We start from the raw sequence: 16,817 nt of genomic DNA, 5'->3' as shown, positions 1-16,817 counted from the left end.
GGAACTGTATCTGTATTAAAATTGCCCGTAAGAGCCATATAGAGTTATGCTTTCAACACTTCAAGATGTGTGCATGATTTCATAATGACTAAAGTAGTAATTAGGCTATTGTACCAAGATGTGTAGGATTTCAATAAGGATGCACGCCACCATGTACAAACTATCTTTCTTTGTGTGCAATCAGTGAAAGCATGAACATGTTTATCTCTCAACGCCACAAGGATGACGCAAGTGAAGTTTAGTCTAGTGCTTTAGGTTGGTAGCATGGCCGACTTTGAATGCAGCAACTAAGCATTCTTCTTATAAGCGAATTAATTGAGTCTTTACCAAATATGCAGTAAATCTGATTTATGGTTCATGAGAAGAAGCATTGTTGCTAATGTGCATCTATAGGTACAGTGAAGCCATATTTGATTTAAACAAAAAAAAGTCTCAAAACCAAGACTGATGAGTAAAAACTAAATCTGGATTGAATCTGATATGTGGTTCATAAGGAGCAGATGATTACAGATGATTTTGAGCATTAGCGTTACATATGCAAATAATGAGCTGTTAATAGTTTCCTTGTTTTTTTTATACTAAAAACAAATTCAGTGTGGGTCATCTTAGGGATGGCAAGTTTCAAGTTTATAGGCCACTGTGGAGTAGATTTACAGTGGTTCAGATTGACATTTAAAATCGGGATTTTTTATTTGTCAGTAACTCAGCCATCTTTTGACCAATCTTTTGACCAAGCTTTTCTCAAACTATGTTAAGACATGTACCCTGGGCCATTTGGTGACATGTGCCATATACCAAGTAGTCATTTGGTCCTATGGTTCATGAGAAGAAGAGTTTTGAAGAATTTTTAGCTTATGCATCTACTGGTATAGTGTGGCCATTATTAAATGCATTAACGTTATATTCTCAAACTCTTTAGGGACTATTTTGATGAGCCTAGACACCTAATTTGGAGTAAATCTGACTTTTATTCCATGAGAAGAATATATTTTATGATTATTCTAAGCATTAGCATTACATACAGTTGAAGTCGGAAGTTTATGTAAACCTTAGCCAAATACATTTAAACTCAGTTTTTCACAATTCCTGACATTTAATCCTGGTAAAGATTACCTTACTTAGGTTAGTTAGGATCACCACTTTATTTTAAGAATGTGAAATGTCAGAATAATAGTATAGAGAATGATTTATTTCAGCTTTTATTTCTTTCATCACATTCCCAGTGGGTCAGAAGTTTACATACACTCAATTAGTATTTGGAAGCATTGCCTTTAAATTCTTTAACTAGGGTCAAACATTTCAGGTAGCCTTCCACAAGCATCCCACAATAAGTTGGGTGAATTCTGGCCCATTCCTCCTGATAGAGCTGGTGTAACTGAGTCAGGTTTGTAGGTCTCCTTGCTCACACACACTTTTTCAGTTCTGCCCACAAATTTTTTATAGGATTGAGGTCAGGGCTTTGTGATAGCCACTCCAATACCTTGACTTTGTTGTCCTTAAGCCATTTTGCCACAACTTTGGAAGTATGCTTGGGGTCATTGTCCATTTGGAAGACCCATTTGTGACCAAGCTTTAACTTCCTGACTGTCTTGAGATGTTGCTTCAATATATCCACATAATTTTCCTTCCTTACGATGCCATCTATTTTGTGAGGTGCACCAGTCCCTCCTGCATCAAAGCACCCTCACAACATGATGCTGCCACCCCCGTGCTTCCCGGTTGGGATGGTGTTCTTTGGCTTGCAAGCCTCCCCCTTTTCCCTCCAAACATAACGATGGTCATTATGGCCAAACAGTTCTATTTTTGCTTCATCAGACCAGAGGATATTTCTCCAAAAAGTACAATCTTTGTCCCCATGTGCAGTGGCAAACCGTATTCTGGCTTTTTCATGGCAGTTTTGGAACAGTGGCTTCTTCCTTGCTGAGCAGCCTTTCAGGTTATGTTGATATAGGACTTGTTTACTGTGGATATAGATACTTTTTACCTGTTTCCTCCAGCATCTTCACAAGGTCCTTTACTGTTGTTCTGGGATTGATTTGCACATTTCGCACCAAAGTACATTCATATCTAGGAGACAGAACGCATCTCCTTTCTGAGCAGTATTGTCACGTCCTGACCATAGTAAGATGTTATTTTACATTTACATTTTAGTCATTTAGTAGACGCTCTTATCCAGAGCGACTTACAGTAGTGAGTGCACACATTTCATACATACATTTTTTTAAATTATTATTATTATTATTTATTTTTTTCCGTACTGGTCCCCCGTGGGAATTGAACCCACAACCCTGGCGTTACAAACACCATGCTCTACCAACTGAGCCACACGGGACATTTTCTATGGTAGAGTAGGTCAGGGCGTGACAGGAGGTGTTTTGTGTTTTTCTATGTTTTGTATATCTATGTTTAGGTTCTAGTTTTTCTATTTCTATGTTGGTTTCTTTTGGGATGATCTCCAATTAGAGGCAGCTGGTCCTCGTTGTCTCTAATTGGAGATCATACTTAAGTAGGTTTTTTTTCCACCTGTGTTTGTGGGTAGTTGTCTTCTGTTTAGTTTATGTACCTGACAGAACTGTGCGCTTTTGTTTTTCTCTTTGTTATTTTTCCTTTAGTGTTTTGAGTTATAATAAATATTCATCATGAGTAATCAACACGCTGCGCTTTGGTCCCCTCTCTACGACAGCCGTTACAGAACTACCCACCACGACTGGATCAAGCAGCGTGCCCGGGAGGAGATGGATTCCTGGTCTCTGGAGGATTGGCGAGAGAGGATAGACTGGACTTGGGGTCAAGTATTGGACAGATACAGAAGGCTGCTGGGGAAGCACGAGAGGCTACAGAAACCCCAATATAAAAAAAATGGGGGGGGGGGCACATGGAGCTGTCGGTGGAGCCGAGGAGTAAACCAGAGCCAATCCGGGAGAAGAGGGAAAATTTGGAGAAGAGAGAAATGGGAGAGTTGTTGAGTTGGTGGAGGACACACAAGTTTTTCCCAAAGGAACGAGTCATCAGTTTGGTGCCACCTGAGTCAGCTCCCCGTACTCGTCCTGAGAAGTGTGTGGAAGTTCCGGAACAAGTGATACCGGCTATACACACCAGGTCTCCAGTACGTCTCAACAGCCCGGTACGTCCTGTGCCTGCTCCTCGCATTCGCCCTGAAATGCGTGTCACCAGTCTGGTGCCACCTGTCCCGGCTCCACGCACTAGGCCTCCAGCGACGCTCCCCAGTCCGGAGCCTCCAGCGATGCTCCCCAGTCCGGGAACCTCCAACGATGGCCTGCAGCCCGGAACCTCCAGCGATGATCTACAGTCCGGTTCCTTCGACAAATCCACGGTCCGGTGGTACTAAAGCAGAGGGATCAGCGGGTGGAGCGGGGGTTACGCCTCGAACCGGAGCCGCCTCCTCTGCTGGAGGATCCGCTGGAGGATAAGGTTATGTGGACTGCACTAGAGCCGCCATAGACAGGAGTTACCCACCCTACCCTCCCTTTTTTGTTTTTTTTTAGTGGCATTCGGAGTCTGCACCTTTGGGGGGGGTACTGTCACGTCCTGACCATAGTAAGATGTTATTTTCTATGGTAGAGTAGGTCAGGGCATGACAGGGAGTGTTTTGTGTTTTTCTATGTTTTGTATATCTGTTTAGATTCTACTTTTTCTATTTCTATGTTGTTGTTTTTTGGGATGATCTCCAATTAGAGGCAGCTGGTCCTCGTTGTCTCTAATTGGAGATCATACTTAAGTAGGGTTTTTTTTCCACCTGTGTTTGTGGGTAGTTGTCTTCTGTTTAGTTTATGTACCTGACAGAACTGTGCGCTTTCGTTTTTCTCTTTGTTATTTTTCCTTTAGTGTTTTGAGTTATAATAAATATTCATCATGAGCAGTCAACACGCTACGCTTTGGTCCCCTCTCTACGACAGCCATTACAGGTATGATGGCTGCGTGGTCCCATGTTGTTTATACTTGCGTACTATTGTTTGTACAGATGAACGTGGTACCTTCAGGCATTTGGAAATTGCTCACAAGAATGAACCAGACTTGTGGAGTTCTACAATTATTTTTCGGAGGTCTTGACTGACTTCTTTTGATTTTCCCATGATGTCAAGCAAAGAGGCACTGAGTTTGAAGATAGGCCTTGAAATACATCCACAGGTACACCTCCAATTGACTCAAATGATGTCAATTAGCCTATCAGAAGCTTCTAAAGCCATGACATAATTTTCCAAGCTGTTTAAAGGCACAGTTAACTTAGTGTATGTAAACTTCTGACACACTGCAATTGTGATACAGTGAATTATAAGAGAAATAATCTGTCTGTAAACAATTGTTGGAAAAATTACTTGCATCAAGCACAAAGTAGATGTCCTAACCGACTTGCCAAAACTATAGTTTTTTAACAAGAAATTTGTGGAGTGGTTGAAAAACGAGTTGTAATGACTCCAACCTAAGTGTATGTAAACTTCCGATTTCAACTGTAGTCAAAAAAGTGAATTGTTAATAATTTCCTTATTTTGTTAAAGATATCATTGCCAAACGTAACATGGTTCATCATGGTAATGTCTTTGATGATTCTGAAGTTGAAAGTTAATAAGCCATTGTTTAGTGGATTTAAAAAATGGACACAAAATCTGATTTCCTGATTTATCAATAACTCAGCCATCTCTTAACCAATCTATTTGTTTGTGTTATTTGTATTTATGGTTAATTTTTCAAAGGTTTACCAACATTTCCAAGATTGAGGAAATTCTATCCTCCTCCTATAAATTGCGTAGTGCAGTCCTTGAGCTGTTCTTGTCTTTTGAAGTTCTGTATTATGTAATGTTTTGTGTTTTGTGTGGACCCCAGGAAGAGTAGCTGCTGCTTCAGAAACAGCTAATGGGAATCCTAATAAAGTACTAAATACTATCCTGACAGACCTTATGGGTCCTTAAAATAATTTTGTTCAGCATGAGGAAAGGCACCTACACACTCTAGGTCAAACGGGGTGGCAGATATGAGGGTTTAAGTGAGACTGCTTATAACAGCGCTACCTATAGGCCAATCTCTGCCATTCTTTTTCACCAATTTACTCATGGCCTCTAGTTTCTTTGTGCCAAAGTAGAAAAACAGTGATCAATCTAAGCTGGAGTTATTTGACCATAATAATATAAGAATAACAACAGGTTTCACAGCTTGGCTGCAAACCCCTAATAATATTTTGCCCAGAGCTCTTCTATTTTGCGAATACATCTTGTCAAATTTTACATAAGGGTTTCTTTGCCAACAGTCCATACCACAGTGATTTGTAGTAGACTATATGGTAAGATATTTTAACAGAAAAAATACTAGATTACGAATTATCAGAAAAAAATGGCATAACAGAGCAATTTATACTCGTGGAATCTGTCTTGCAAGTCCACATGTTCAAGCAATTCAATTCACAATGAATTTCACTTACCACCAAGCCTACATGTATCAAAAATTTTGAAGCGACAATGAAAGAGGATAATTGCAACCGATTTTAAACGGAGCTTATTTTACCACGTAAAAGACACCAAGCGAAAGAGGAGGGACTTGAAGGTACAATTTGCTGGGAATACCGAGGGTGTGCTTTCCAAGCACTTCAATCACAGAACAGCGCGCGGTGGTGATCCACGCGTATGATTCTGTCCAGCCTTTTACATTTGCGCTCATACTTCCGACTGCGCTCAGCATACATGGAAAACGATTTCGCTTTGTGAATGTCCGCCGGGAACAGCTCATAAATTGCACTCACAAAAAAAAAACAGTTCACTTCTTAATTAACTGTGTTTTGATACAAATCGAAAATGTGATTTTTCTCAAGGGGGATATAGAGTCGTAAAATGGTTTTGAGACCCGGCGTCTCCACAAGGAAATGGTAAGTGTGCTGAATTATTATTGTACATCGTAATTGAGCCCTTATGTGGAATTAGTCATATTTTATTGTATAAAGTGTTTATAATTGACACTTATATATATATTATTATGGAAGTTAATCGTAGGAGGGAGGACAGGACACTGACAGCCACAATATGTGCTGTTGTCCCTAACTTTTACACTAATGATGAAAAGTAGTTGTAAGTCCACTTTGTTTGGGAATCATGCTGTGCTGTTGCCCCAGTTTTTCATACACATGTTGTGCCAACTACTGTATATTGAAGATGGCCTCCAGCACTGACATAATGTGTTAGTGCATACCAAGAAAATATCAATGGATTATGGATAGTTGTTTACATTAGATCATCACTTGTATCATAGTTATTACAACCCCAGACCAAATGTATACCAGGAATATTGGAAACTATCTACATTAAAAAACACTACAACAGCACTGCGAGCCCATAGCTAGCCTACTTAAAATCAATAATTAGAATAGTCACATTTCACATTGTTTCAAAGTATGAAAGTTAATATCAAAATAACTGCACACATTTGTCCACATTTTGCCTACAGTACTATGTAATGACCAATTGGTATGAGCGTGGTTGTCTATTTATGCATATGAACACGGCATTGAAGTTACATCTGACATTTACACTGACAAGTGTACACTGCACATTATGTAAGCTAGTCGTACAGGCTATTTGATGGAGCAATCAAGGTTAACCAATGCATCTTGAACAAAGGTACTCCAGCCGTGCCTTACCTCACCTGTCTCTAATAAAATCCTGATTACAATATAATTAAACCTTCTTTTAATATACAAATCAATTCCAAAAGCTTTAACAAGAGCAATGTGTTTTGTTTCATTTGAAAACAGCAAAACATTTTATAGACTCAAAAAATTAAATGCAGCAAAAGATGGTGTTACAGTTTTTTTCAATCACATGTATGTGGTAGATTTTCACAACTCTAAGCACAGAAATCTAAACAGGTCATGAAAATTACTCATGTTTTCAAAATTCTAACAATTGACTGAGTACAACAAACACATTCACAAAGTCACTTGTTCACACCACAAGGTCACATTATCTATTTGGATGCATATTTAATCTAAGTCTACACACCCCTTTCACAGTTTTCACATTTTAGCGGCCTTAAAATGAAATCTAAATAAGGATTACGTTAAAAAAAAAAAAATTACCTACCGATCTACCCAACCTACTCCATATTTTCAAAGTGAAAGACAAAGTATTCAACATTTAAAGGTGCACTATGCAGAAATCACTCTGCCATTTCCTGGTTGCTAAAATTCTAGTTTATGTGAGAAAACAATCAATTATAGAGTAAAGAATCATTCTACCATCTAAACCGCTGTGAATGCATTTATTGTATTTATTGCATATATCGTATTTTCAGCTGTTTGAAGCTGGTGTACAAAACCAAAAGTAAAAGCCGCAAAAATGGAACTTAAGAACGAGAAGCATAGAAATAGTGCACATAGAACAGATCTACCGCTTCTTAAACTTGCTTTCAATGAGAATGACAGATTTCTAACTTACATTTCTATGTGAATTTGGTTGGGTCACGCAAAAATAATACTTGGATGAAGCACCTTTGGTATCCATTACAGCTGTGAATCATTTTGAATAAGATTCTACTAACTTCGCACAACTTTTAGGGCAACAATTTTTGGTAAAAATTGCTCAAGCTCAGTCAGTTTGGTTCGGAACCATTGATGGACAACAAGTCAAACCTTGTCATTGATTTTTAAGTAGATTTAAGTCCAGACTGAGACAAAACCATTCACAAAACCATCCAACACTCAACACCTCTTGGATAGCCATTTTGGTTTGTCTATGGCATAACAACATTTGTAATTGTCTCGCTGAAGACTACAACTCTATCCCAGGGTTAGGTTTGCAGAAGACTATGGCAGGTTTTCCTTGAACCTTTTACCTGGGTTTTGCTATTTTCATATTTCTTTTGATCTTTTGAATCTTTTGATCCTTTTCTTTTGATCCTACCGGTGACAAGCATACCCATAACATGATGCTGCCACCACAATACTTGAAAATACAGAAGATCAACAATATCACATTCATTACACATTACTGGCCTGTATAACAAAGTTAAATGAAGTATGCCTGTGTTAAATACACTCTGAATCATACATTCTGTTTGCAACAAGGACGTTAAGTAACACTGGGCGAAAATTGTCAATATCAGGGGATATGTTATTTATTTATTTCCAGATATCTGACATTTTATTTAATATAAGGAGTATACATGCTCCAGATACGAATGTCCTTAGTTTCTACATGCATCCAATCCGGACCTCTGAAGTCTCTCAGCTGTCGTATGAGTCCAGGTAAATATCTTGAGATACGTTTAAAACATGCACCTGATGCATGTGCACTCGCTTACATACTTGTAGAATATTCTAACTCCGGAAATGGTAAGACTTTATACTCATTCATATTTTCAGAAATGTATCATATCTGTAGTCATTACCTGATCATTTATGTATCCGTATTTCTCAAAAAATGCATAATTTCAATAGATATTCTTACATGATATGTGAATCATAGACATTTGAATGTTTCATCCTCCTCTGATCGAAAATGGGCTAAATCCGACTCATGAAATGTCCAGCACCCAAATAATTGTATCTGTTCAGGTGCTGAAAATCATTGCGCTTCTTCGCAACATACCATATTCAGTAGTAGGCTATACAAGGCACGGAAAGGCAAACATCGTCATATTTAATCCAAGTTGATATTTCCAAAGCAGATCTCTGTTATTTCTGTTTTAAAATATGCAGCATAGCAAATCCAGAGCTCCAATCACAACACATGTTTTCTGGAAAGATGCAAACATAGTCCAATCTTTGCGGAAAAATATTGTACTTATTTAACAGAAAATTAATACCCCTGCCTGCCCTGTTTGTTATCATTGCCGATGCGATGGGTGCTGATTGGGTCATCAGTGGCGGTCCCTCACAGTCCAAACCAAACGTGGTGGTAGAGTGTTGGTCTGTGATCCACTCCAAACTGTCAATGCATAAATCATGAATCAAAATTGTATCGATATTGCAAGAAAATATTGTCATTACTCATAACCATAACACAAGGTAGCTACTCTACCTGCTTCATTCATGATGAGAACTTACTGGCTGGAACTAGCTATAGTTAGCCAATGCACTTTGGTACATTGCGCTATAACCTATAATTTACCTTATTTTAGTACCCAAAAAACATAATACTTCCAGGTCAACTGTAATATGAATACTATTGTAAAGCACAATTTCTCCCCTTTCCAGCAAAATCAATGATGACCTTCATGCTGCCCGTCTCTGCATGATTGAAGAAGGCGATGCCCTCTGTCAGGTCTTTTTAAAAATGACGGGTGGGGAAGCGTGATAGGGAAAAGGGGAGATAAGCTTTGTGGGGAAATTGTTTTTTTTTCACCCGATTTGTCCAATTTATCACCTCTAAAATGTAAATAGAACACTATAAAGAGTTTATATAATGTGTCATTACATAACTATTTGAAGGTTTGTGTCGAATTTGAATCCGTTTTTTAGGGCGGCGCTAAAATTATCTTCAGAAGTAAACAGCAGCTGTCGCGGCTTTTGAGAGTCATGTTGGCTTGTAGTGATGACGCAAAAAATGCATACATTCAATTGTGTAATTGACTAGGTATCCCCCACTTACCCTGTCCCTTTCTTGTTTTTAATCTGCGAGAGAAGCACTACACCTGGTCGTGAGAGGCTGTACGACACAGAATGAGTTGCATTGTGTGTGCTGTACGTTACGTCATGACACGTCACAATTTAACGTACAGCGTCAGAGTGGTCAGTTTTTTTTTCAACTTTTCTCCAATACTATCGGGCCATTACCATGTCAATCAACGCTTGAATAGAAACGAAGTTCACACCCCAGATTTTGATGCCAACACAGTCACTACAGTCCCATTAGTTTTCATTGCAGCCTCGTTTGAATGTCGCGGTTGCACAAATTTGTACGGAATGGGGTTAGTCAACAGTAGCTAGCCAAGTTGCTAGGTAGCTAGTTAGCTTATTATTTACCAGTAATACAAAATACACCTAAACATTTTAAAATGTTAGCGGTCACCTTGAGGCTTGATGGGGATAAAAATGTTTTTTTTCCTGAAGGGAAGGCAATTTTCGTTATTTGTAACCTAGGCTAACATTACAAGTTAGCTTTTACCCCCCCCCCCCCCCCCCCATCAAGCCTTGATACATAATCCTACTGGCTACCGGCCAAGTTAGCCAGCTAACAGTCTTGATTCAAGTTACTAAGGTAAGTAAAACATATGTCAAATTAGCTGCTCACTTTAGCGTTAACTTCTTTGAGGTATTTTCTGAACAGCTTCTCATTTCTTTGTTTCTCCAGTTGTCAGTTTGAATGATATGGATTTAATATTTGTCAAATTATTGAGCATGTCCTCAAAACTCAAATATGCATCAGCAATTGTCCTTATTTAGCATATCAAAATGCATATCACGATCCGGCTATGGACCTCAGCCAAGAGTATACGCTGAGAAAATATACTATGAAGGCCTACTGTGAGTATATCTGGCCATCGGAAATGTCCATGTGTGATATTCGGAGTAATCCCAATATCATATATGTCTAAAAGACACATCTGGATTCCAAATTTGTCAGGATATGGTGCCTATCCACAACTTCAAATATACATTGGAAATGGTCTGTATTCTCTAGAATATCAAAATCGTGTCATGTAAAGGTACCCTGACAATGATCATTTTTGCCCAGCGTAAAACTGCAAGACAACATGGCAAATAATTGTACTTTTTGGTGTGAGTTAAAAACTACAGATTTGGGTCAAATCCAATACATACCCTCTGTATTGTCAAGTATTGTGGTGGCAGCATCATGTTATGGGTACGATTGTCACTGGCAGAGACTGGGGAGTTTATCAGGATCAAAATAAATATGAAAAGAGCAAAGCCCAGGTAAAAACTTTGAGGAAAACCCACCTCAGATTTCAGTTTTATTTTTCATCGGGACAATTACACACATTTTAATGCCAAAGACACACATGCATGGCTTTCCAAGAGGCGTTGAGTGTTCCTGAGTGGTCCAGTCTCAGTCCTGACTTAAATTTGCTTGAAAATCATATACAAGGTTGAATATCTACTGAGCTTGAGCTATTTTTACAAAAACAATGGATGTAATGTATGTTGCCCTAAGAGTTGTGCAAAGTTGATAGAATCTTATAAAAAAATATTCACAGCTGTAATGGCTGCCAAAGGTGCTTCCACCAAGTATTTACTCAGGGGTATGAAGACATAGGAAATCAACACATATTATTATTATTATTATTATTATTATTATTATTATTATTATTATAAATATATATATTTGGAAAATAGTCTGTAAGGAAAAAAATCCAGTTGAATCAAATCAAACTTTATTTGTCACATGCGCCGAATACAACAAGTGTAGACCTTACCGTGAAATGCTTACTTACATGCCCTTAACCAACAGTGCAGTTCAAGAAGAGTTAAATGACTATTGTAGCTGGAAACAGCAGATTTTTAATGGAATATCTACATAGGCGTACAGAAGCCAATTATCAGCAACCATCACTCCTGTGTGCCAATGGCCTGCCACTCCTCTTTCTATTCTGGTTACAGCCAGTTTGTGCTGTTCTGTGAAGGGAGTAGTACACAGCGTTGCACGAGATCTTCAGTTTCTTGGCAATTTCTCGCATGGAATAGCCTTCATTTCCCAGAACAAGTATAGACTGATGAGTTTCAGTAGAAAGTTATTTGTTTCTGGCCATTTTGAGCATGTAATGAAACCCACAAATCCTGATGCTCCAGATACTCAACTAGTCTAAAGAAGGGCAGTTTTACTGCGTCTTCAGGATTGGTGGGTCCCCTGCGGGACGGTTGAGCTAACATAGGCTAATGCAATTAGCATGAGGTTGTAAGTAACAAGCACATTTCCCAGGACATAGACATTAGAGGTCGACCGATTATGCTTTTTCAACGCCGATACCGATTATTGGAGGGCCAAAAAATGCAGATACCGCGTAATTGGCCGATATATATATATATATATATATATATATATATATATATATATATATATATATATATATATATATATATATATATATATATATATATAAATATATATAAATAAATCGTTTAATTACGCGGAATCGGCATTTTTGGCCCTCCAATAATCGGTATCGGTATCGGCGTTGAAATATATATATATATATATGTATATATATATATATATGTAATAATGACAATTACAACAATATTGAATGAACACTTTTATTTTAACAATATAATACATAAATAAAATCAATTTAGTCTCAAATAAATAATGAAACATGTTCAATTTGGTTTAAATAATGCAAAAACACAGTGTTGGAGAAGAAAGTAAAAGTGCAATATGTGCCATGTAAAAAAGCTAACATTTAAGTTCCTTGCTCAGAACATGAGAACATATGAAAGCTGGTGGTTCCTTTTAACATGAGTCTTCAATATTCCCAGTTAAGAAGTGTTAGGTTTTAGTTATTATAGGAATTATAGGACTATTTCTCTCTATACCATTTGTATTTCATATACCTTTGACTATTGGATGTTCTTATAGGCACTATAGTATTGCCAGCCTAATCTCGGGATTTGATAGGCTTGAAGTCATAAAGAGCGCTGTGCTTCAAGCATTGCGAGGAGCTGCTGGCAAACGCAGGAAATTGCTGTTTGAATGAATGCTTACGAGTCTGCTGCTGCTTACCACCGCTCAGTCAGACTGCTCTATAAAATATCAAATCATTGAATTAATTATAATATAATAAACACAGAGAAATACGAGCCATAGGTCATTAAGATGGTCAAATCTGTAAACTATCATTTCGAAAACAAAACGTTTATTCTTTCAGTGAAATACGGAACCATTCAGGTGGCATCCCTAAGTCTAAATATTGCTGTTACATTGCACAAGCTTCAATGTTATGTCATAATTATGTAAAATTCTGGCAAATTAATTATGGTCTTTGTTAGGAAGAAATGGTCTTCACACAGTTCGCAACAAGCCAGGCGGCCCAAAATGCTGTATGCTATACCCTGACTCTGCTTGCACAGAACGCAAGAGAAGTGACACAATTTCCAGAGTTAATATTGCCTGCTAACATTAATTTATTTTAACTAAATATGCAGGTTTAGAAAAATAAATACTTCTGTATTGATTTTAAGAAATGCATTGATGTTTATGGTTGGGTACATTGGTGCAACGACAGTGCTATTTTCGCGAATGCGCTTGTTAAATCAGTACCCATTTGGCGAAGTAGGCTGTGATTCGATGATAAATTAACAGGCACCGCATTGATTATATGCAACGCAGGACAAGCCAGTTAAACTAGTAATATCATCAACCATGTGTAGTTAACTTATGATTATGTTAATATAGATTGTTTTTTATAAGATAAGTTTAATGCTAGCTAGCAACTTACCTTGGCTCCTTGCTGTGCTCGCATAACAGGTGGTCAGCCTCCCACTCAGTCTCCTCATCAAGTGCAATGTAATCGGCCATAACCAGCGTCCAAAAATACCGATTACAATTGTTATGAAAACTTGAAATCGGCCCTAATTAATCAGCCATGCTGGTTAATCGGTCGACCACTAATAGACATACAGTTGAAATTGGAAATTTACATACACTTAGGTTGGAGTCATTAAACTCGTTTTTGAACCACTCCACAAATTTCTTGTTAACAAACTATAGTTTTGGAAAGTCGGTTAGGACGTCTACGTTGTGCATGACACAAGTCATTTTTCCAACAATTGTTTTTCAGACAGATTATTTCACTTATACTTAATTGTATCTCAATTCCAGTGGGTCAGAAGTTTACATACACTGAGTTAACTGTGCCTTTAAATTGCTTGGAAAATTCCAGAAAATTATGTCATGGCTTTAGAAGCTTCTGATAGGTTAATTGACATCATTTGAGTCAATTGGAGGTGTACCTGTGGATGTATTTCAAGGCCTATCTTCAAACTCAGTGCCTCTTTGCTTGACATCATGGGAAAATCAAAAGAAGTCAGTCAAGACCTCCGAAAAATAATTGTAGACCTCCACAAGTCGGGTTCATCCTTGTGAGCAATTTTCAAACGCCTGAAGGTACCACGTTCATCTGTACAAACAATAGTACGCAAGTATGAACACCATGGGACCACGCAGGCATCATACCGCTCAGGAAGGAGACGCGTTCTGTCTCCTAGAGATGAACGTACTTTGTTGCAAAAGGTGCAAAATCAATCCCAGAACAACAGTAAAGGACCTTGTGAAGATGATGGAGGAAACAGGTACAAAAGTATCTATATCCACAGTAAAACGAGTCCTACATCGACATAACCTGAAAGGTCGGTCAGGAAGGAAGAAGCCACTGCTCCAAAATCGTCATACAAAAGCCAGACTATGGTTTGCAACTGCACATGGGGACAAATATCGTACTTTTTGGAGAAATGTCCTCTGGTCTGATGAAACAAAAATAGAACTGTTTGGCCATAATGACCATTATTATGTTTGGAAGAAAAAGGGGGATGCTTGCAAGCCGAAGAACACCATCCCAACCGTGAAGCACGGGGTGGCAGCATCATGTTGTGGGGGTGCTTTGCTGCAGGAGGGACTGGTGCACCTCACAAAATAGATGGCATCGTGAGGAAGGAAAATTATGTGGATATATTGAAGCAACATCTCAAGATGTCAGTCAGGAAGTTAAAGCTTGGTCGCAAATGGGTCTTCCAAATGGACAATGACCCCAAGCATACTTCCAAAGTTGTGGCAAAATGGCTTAAGGACAACAAAGTCAAGGTATTGTAAATGTAAATGTAAATGTATTGGAGTGGCCATCACAAAGCCCTGACATCAATCCTATAGAAAATTTGTGGGCAGAACTGAAAAAGCTTGTGCGAGCAAGGAGGCCTACAAACCTGACTCAGTTACACCAGCTCTGTCAGGAGGAATGGGCCAAAATTCACCCAACTTATTGTGAGATGCTTGTGGAAGGCTACCCGAAACGTTAGACCCAAGTTAAACAATTTAAAGGCAATGCTACCAAGTACTAATTGAGTGTATGTAAACTTCTGACCCACTGGAAATGTGATGAAAGAAATAAAAGCTTAAATAAATAATTCTCTCTACTATTATTCTGACATTTCACATTCCTAAAATAACGTGATGATCCTAACTGACCTAAAACAGGAAATGTTTACTAGGATTAAATGTCACGAATTGTGAAAAACTGAGTTTAAATGTATTTGGCTAAGGTGTATGTAAACTTCTGACTTCAACTGTATTTGATATTGGCAGAAAGCTTAAATTCTTGTTAATCTAACTGCACAATTTACAGTAGCTATTACAGTGAAAGAATGCCATGCTGTTTGAGGAGAGTGCATAGTTTTGAACATGAAAAGTTATTAATAAACAAATTATGCACATTTGGGCAGTCAACATTTTTTACAGAAATGCAATGGTTCATTGGTTCAGTCTGAAACTATGCACATACACTGCGGCCATCTAGTGGCCAAAATCTAAATTGCACCTGGCCTGGAATAATACATTATGGCCTTTCTCTTGCATTTTAAAGATGATACAAAAGAAAAAACGTTGTTTTTTTTCTTGTATTATCTTTCAAAGGTTCCGAACTTACATCTGAAATTTGACAAATTGATTGAAAAAAGTCAGGTTTCCTTGATATTACTAAAGGTCTCCCACAATTGTCAATTTTGTCTGTTTTCTGTTACTTTATTTTGTCATCTGTTTTGATTATAACCTCTTAATGATCGGACCCTTTTTAAAACATTTTTTTTTCCTAAAATCTAACTGCCTGTAGCTCAGGACCTGAAGCAAGGATATGCATATAATTGATACCATTTTAAAGGAAACACTTTGTGGAAGTGAAATTTGTGGAAATTTGAAATTAGTGTAGGAGAATATAACACATTAGATCTGGTAAAAGATAATACAAACAAGTAAACATTCTTTTTTTCCCCCATCATCTTTGAAATGCAAGAGAAAGACCATACAGTAATATTGCAGTTTAGGTGCAATTTAGATTTTGGCCACTAGCATTGTGTGTGCAAAGTTTCAGATTGTTCCAGTGAAGCATTGCAATACTGAACAATATTTTGTATCAAGTCTGCCCAAATGTGCCGAATTAGTCATTTGATACATTTTCAAGTACTTAACTAAAGAGAACATACAAAATGTAAGTTTACACACTCCCAGGAATGTCATGCATGATGGATCATTAGCGTATACACTAACTTTCACATATCTAGATGGTAGGGCGCGGTGGGCGCGGTGGGTGTGGAGCCAGACACAGCATGTGTTCAAATTGTAGAACCCAGTTCCTACATTTGAATATAAAAATGGATTTTGTAAAACAAAACTATGCTACATTTTATCTCTGGGACCCTCAAGATGACAAATCAGAGCAAGATTGCTGTAAGTACATTGTTTACCTTCAGAGGTGAATGTATCAAACCAGTTGCCGTGACAAAAGTGTTTTTGTTGTTGTGCACGCTCCTCAAACAATAGCATGTTATTTTTTCACTGTTATAGCCACTGTAAATTCAACAGTTCAGTTAAATTCTTGTTAATCTAAGCTTTCTGCCCATATAAGACATGTCTATGTCCTGGGAAATGTTCTTGTTACTTACGTCATGCTAATCACATTAGCGCACGTTAGCTCAACCACGTTAGCTCAACCAGGGACACCGTAGATGATAACATTCTTTTACATTCTGGGAATTTTTGTTCAGTCCCACAAAAATCGCAACAAAGCGCTTATTCAAAGCCCTCCCTCTGTCACTCCGAATCTTCCAGTGTCTGCCTGCAAGCTGGAAATCTTTGCCAGTATGTGTGCGT

The 16,817-nt window shown here is 38.0% G+C and overlaps 1 protein-coding gene and 1 non-coding gene across 2 annotated transcripts in view; one reads left to right on the top strand and one right to left on the bottom strand.

The window, feature by feature from the left end:
• Window positions 1-2,259: 2,259 nt before the first annotated feature.
• On the bottom strand, window positions 2,260-2,333 carry trnat-ugu (transfer RNA threonine (anticodon UGU)). Its single transcript has one exon. It is a non-coding gene; the product is annotated as a tRNA-Thr (tRNA).
• Window positions 2,334-5,604: 3,271 nt separating this feature from the next.
• The window catches only part of LOC106604930 (5-hydroxytryptamine receptor 4), a 162,207-nt gene continuing 150,994 nt past the window's right edge, over window positions 5,605-16,817 (top strand). Inside the window, exon 1 of the mRNA XM_014200070.3 lies at window positions 5,605-5,875. The gene's annotated coding sequence lies outside the window, so the exon portion shown is untranslated. The remainder of the gene's footprint in view (window positions 5,876-16,817) is intronic.

Source organism: Salmo salar, chromosome 05 (assembly GCF_965601325.2).
Source record: "Salmo salar chromosome 05, fSalSal1, whole genome shotgun sequence".
NCBI classification, from domain to species: domain Eukaryota; kingdom Metazoa; phylum Chordata; class Actinopteri; order Salmoniformes; family Salmonidae; genus Salmo; species Salmo salar.
This window is presented reverse-complemented; position numbering and strand designations above follow the sequence as displayed.